General features: G+C 39.9%; 1 long non-coding RNA gene across 4 annotated transcripts; it reads left to right on the top strand.

The window, feature by feature from the left end:
* Positions 1 to 365: 365 nt before the first annotated feature.
* Positions 366 to 2,588, top strand: LOC133782173 (uncharacterized). Of its 4 annotated transcripts, none has more exons than XR_009870357.1 (4): positions 367 to 647; positions 1,153 to 1,340; positions 1,882 to 2,030; positions 2,322 to 2,588. It is a non-coding gene; the product is annotated as an uncharacterized LOC133782173 (long non-coding RNA). The 4 variants fall into 4 exon arrangements; XR_009870355.1 differs by having other exon boundaries at positions 368 to 647; positions 1,882 to 2,006; positions 2,316 to 2,588; XR_009870354.1 differs by having other exon boundaries at positions 368 to 647; positions 2,316 to 2,588.
* The last annotated feature ends 2,766 nt before the right edge of the window (positions 2,589 to 5,354 follow it).

The following is a 5,354-nucleotide window of genomic DNA, read 5'->3' as shown; positions in this document are numbered from 1 at the left end:
AATCATTCTCTACAGTTAACATAATTTTTTGTTGCTTATTGGTGTAGAATATGAAGGTATGGGTTCTCAAACTGTTAGTAAATGTAGTATATTTTTGTGTAATTTTTCCTACTTATTTTTCTTTAATAAATTTGTTAGATCTTGATTGTTCTCTCTTTCCAATAATAGGATTTAATGGAAATGCATGGAGCAAATAAGCTTCGGGATGGGAAGTTTAATTACTTATATTACATTATATATATATATGTTATTTATGTTTTTTGAAGCTATTCTTGCATTTATGTAGTGGCTAAATAGCTCATTTCAAATGGAAATTCACATCAGAAAGTATAGAGTAGAGAACTGAATAAATGGAAGTCTTTTATGTTTCATATCCATACCATGAATTCAACTCAATCACAATTACATAGTGATATATGAGTCATTTTCTTTTTCTATTTTGTTTATATGTGCATACATACACAGACTGAGATGTTGTTTCGTAAAAGCTAATGTACTAAATGGAAAATGGAGTTGTTTATTCATGTATGATATGAATCTTGACATAGACTTAATTTCTTATACTGATTCAGGGTTAATGGCTTGCTAGACAAAGAAAGTCGTGTTAGGGAACTACTTATGGGAAAAGATGACGAGACAAAAAAAGGGTAATTTTTCTTACTTCAAAAAATCCAATGTAGATTTTGGGGTCATGAACTCATGGTTCACTAAGCCATTTGTTATTTGCTTGATAGGTTATTGGTTAATATGTGATAATTATATATTGAAATCTCTGCTTTTTGTTTGTAAAAATACAAAAAATCAATCACATTTGTTTGTAAAATTGCAAAATATTTTCTTTTGCTTTGTGTCACTGTAACCTTACACTATGTTTATACATAATGTTTTTTATTGGTGAAATATACGATCTGGGTCTGGATTTACTGTTAGTCTTTCTGAACTAAAAATTGTTAGCTCTTAAATAATTACTTTTCTCATTTTTCATGGTTAATCCAAGATAATTTTAGTTTATCTATCTTGGAGTTGGTATAGATTTGTTGTATTTGATGTGTATACACGAGCTTTTCTGGAGTATAATTTTGTTACACTGCCTTTTTTATTTAATTTTTTGATTCAAGAACTTATGTGTGAATTTTGTGTTTTGAATTAAAGGTAGAGGTAATTATGAGGCTCTCGGGCCATGTTAAGTTAATGGTCGTACATAAACCACTGAGAAAAGGAAGAATAAAGTACCTCAACTAAAAAGCTCTTTGGGATGTTATAAAAACAAAGAAAAGGAGGAACAGAGGAAAGAAAAATGTTGATCCCAATACTTGCATTCCTTCAACAAAGAAGATTGAGTAAGTATCTAAGTTACTTGGATCTTTCTATTTACTTCCTGTTTTGTATTTATTGTATATCTTGATGGATGTACAACATCACTCAATCTACAGTCCAAAAAAAGAACACCCTCTGGCGCCGCCTTTTAAATGAGATGCCCATAATGACAATAAAAAGGGAGAACTAATAATATCTCATGGGGTCTTGTTCTTATTATGCTTAATATATAAAATCTTGTTCTTTCTGTTTGGATTATATATATATATATATGTAATATAAGTAATATACTTACCTTTATGAAAAATCATTCAGTACTCTTCTATTACATGATGTTATAGAGGTCACTCGAATCTCTAATCTCTAATGGTAAGTAGAAAAATCTTTTGGAACTAATATAGATATATATCTTTTGATTTTATTGCCTTTTGCCTGATGTTGTCCTCTTCTTTATAGGGATTTCGAAGGTTTTGAAATTCAAATGCCATTATTTATTAAAATCATATATATGCATTGAGTTTTTCTGTGGTGAATGACTTATATTATTTTTCTTCATCATTGTAGATTACTCAAGTTTTGGGGTAGATCTTTTGACTGCCGATGTCTTTGTGTGATATAATCATTTAAGAACTTACAATAGAATGATGAGTATGCTACAACCACTAAGAGAAAAGCCACGATAGAGAAATGTATATCCAAGAGACTTATGATAAGTAATATTTCTAGAAATTAAAATTTATTTTATGCATTTGCTGTTACAATTATGAGGTAGTTTAATTAGATTGGTAAAGATTTTGAACATGCTAATGTTTAATCCAATTAATGATAGTCCTTTAAAAAAATCGTAAATCTTTACTATTATTATTAAAGTCCAGTGAAAGTTTTATTAAAAAACTTATGACCATTTACATATCATTTTCAGGTAACTTCAAAAAACATTATTAGGCGGTTTATTTATTTATAATTGCAATATTATTGGCTATTAATTTTGTTCACAGGAGCAGTCTCAGTTGACGTCAATGGATCATGTGAGAGGGGTAAATGTTGCAAACTTAGCTGCTATGGAGCAAAGTCGTATGCTTGCTAATACATTAGCTCAGAACAATGATCCTAAATTTCAGGTTTGCAAGCTATGTTGTGCTGCAACTCTATGATTCTCTTGTTTTCAACATGAAGATATTCTTCTGCATGTGTTTATTGCTTCTAACTGTCATATATATTTTTTCCATGTCTTTTTGAGTGTGTGTGATGATACAAGTATTGTGATCGATACTGTTGACGCGGTTCTTCGCCAACAGGTAATTAAGAAAAGAAAGAAGAAGAGATTAGTGCTTATGTTGAACCGAAATAGATGAATGATCTTGGAAATGGAATGGTGACACAAAATACGTTTTTTAGGTGATTCAACGGTTAAAATCCTTCTACTCCACCAGTCAATATCATTGCTATATCCTTGGTATTCTTTTACAGGGTATTTTTTACATAATCGAATCCAACCCTTTGTAACTCCCAGGGTCTCCATATTTATAGGAGAAGGCACCTGGGAGTTGGTAAGAAGGTCATCTCGTGACCTTCTTACCTATCATGTCAACTCTGTGACATTCATGATTAATTCCTAAACCTAACACATAAGTGTGGTCAAATTAATAGGTAAGGGGATAATGGGCCGCACGGCCCAACCCAGTCGTGGGTGTCTGAATACGCACGCTCATGCTGCGTGTCCGAGAAGTCAGGGATATATCAGACACGTGATGTCTGATATATGCATGTTTACCTTGCGTGGTTGACTGTATAAAAGGTCACAGCCTCCAACTCTAGCTCGTACCACAAGCTGGATGCTTCCCTCGACCTGTGGCCTTCAGAGTCCAACTCAGTCTAACCTTGGCGAATCCTTAGGCTGCCTGGAGCTGAGGAGGTAGGATCTTTCGATGGCAGCTCCGGTTTGTGGGGATGTCCACGTGGCTGAGATACAGTTCAGGCCGTATCTCAGGTCGCTAATAGCCCGTGGGAAAAACAGGGCGTACATCTGCCCCCCAAGCCTCTGCTCGTGGTACACGACGTCGCATAGGGCCACAGTAAGGGCTTTTAGGCTTCCCCATGAACTCTTCATATTCCACATTCTACGCAGGCGCCGAATACGTGGAACATCGTGGTTGGTGACAGTACGTCTTCCGAGAACCGCATGTAATGGCCTAGCCTATACTCAGCCGTCGTTTCGTCTTTCGAGTGGAGGGCCTTGGATCCCACATCAGGGCAATCCAACGGTCCTCCTCATGTGGCCCTTCACGTATATAAAAGGGGTGGCCACCTTATGCATGGGCCACCCGTTCATTTGAAATTTTCCATAATTTTCTCTTCTTCTTGCTCTAAAAAATCCCCCCTTTTTTCCTTCCGGTTACCATCTTCGGCGTCCCAGAAATTCAGGTGCAAGGGTTCCTCTGAAGCTTTGGAATCAACTACTCCGATGAAGCCCCTACCTAGGCGATCCCTTCATCCTTTTCTCAACCAACACATACTGTAAGTTTCCTAACTGTGCACGTTTTGAAATTATTTTTCACTGTAGCTTAGGTAAATATTTACTGTAGCCACATGCAGGGTTTTGTTGGTTTTTTGTGGGCAAGAAGGGTAAAAGCCTCTCAGGTTAGGGTATCGTTTGTGGTAGGAAACCTTTTAGAAGCATGGTTTATAGGGTGCGCTTTCTGGGGAAATTTTCTGGGTAGGATTTTTGGTAGGCTTGTTCAAAATATCAAGTATTTTGGGTGCAAAACCGGGTAGCTTAGGGGACACGCTTCACAGGCGGTTTTGCCTCTCTTGCCTACTGGAACTTTCCCTCCAAGGAAAAATTCTATCCTGACCCTCCTGACACACGAATTCTGAGCAATCGGGGATTTGTTGGGTGCATAGGCGCGTGTTCATAGAACCGCGTGGTCTCATTCTCCACGGGCTGGGCTTACCTCAGCTCGTGTCAAGGAAACACAGATTTTTCTCCATTTTAGGTCGCCTTTTTCTAAAATCTCTTCTTTTTGTTCGCTAGGCGACCAGATGGGACCCAAGAAGAATGCTCCCAAGAAGCCTGTAGGAAGCTCGTCCTCCCGACAAGACAAAGGAAAGGAGGTGATGGCTGAATCCCCGATCCCCAACTTCGGGCCAGCAGTGGAACAGGAGCTCGAGGTGGCTCCCGATGCGTTCTTTGAGGCGGAGAGGATTGTCTCAAAGATTACTGAGCAGGCGAGGGTAAACAAAATATTCCTCTCCCATAACATCGAGCTGGGGAAAGGATCCGTGATTGCCCGACCTCCCGCAGAAGGCGAGCGGAGCTGCGCGCCGCTTGATGAGGCGTTCTCGGCCTGGAGCGATGAACATTTCAAGGCGGGGGCCTTCCGTACTTCACCAATTTCCTCAATTACGTGAGGTTGGCCCCATTCCAGCTCCCCCCCCCCCCCCCCAACTCTTATCGTTTGTTGGCGGGGTTAAGATACTTGTTCTTAAAACAGGAGTGGGAGGTCCCCACTCCTGCGGACATCCTGTATTTCTTCTGCCTCAAGGCCAGCCCGGAGTAGTGGGGGCGAGGTGACGGGTTTTATTACTTAACCCGGTTCCCCAACACGGCTGCAGTCATCGAGCTGCCCAGCCACCCCAATGACTTCATAGATCAATTCTTTATGTCGACGGGGTTCCGAAACTGCGAGCTGCACTACTTCAATCACCCTCGTAAGTTCCTTTCAACCTTAGCTCGTAAGTTAAGTACTGGTTAGCTTCCCCTATATCCCTTTCTGACTTAGGCTAATTCTGCAGCTATCTTCGCAAGGACAGAAAAGTCTGTGATCCTCGGCAGCCAGTACGAGACACTAGCGGGCTTGCCCCCCAGTGAAAAGGACTATCGTCAGCTCGTGACAGACGAGATGATGGTGGCCTGTAAGCTGATCTTCCCAGGCCAGACTCTGAACCTGAGGAGGCTCCGGGCGCTTCCCCCAGCTCACGATACCAGGCCTATCATCGTGGAGGAGGTCGCGGGGGATGAAGATGAGGAGGACAAG

This window comes from Humulus lupulus, chromosome 6 (assembly GCF_963169125.1).
Source record: "Humulus lupulus chromosome 6, drHumLupu1.1, whole genome shotgun sequence".
Classification (NCBI taxonomy): Eukaryota; Viridiplantae; Streptophyta; class Magnoliopsida; order Rosales; family Cannabaceae; genus Humulus; species Humulus lupulus.
This window is presented reverse-complemented; position numbering and strand designations above follow the sequence as displayed.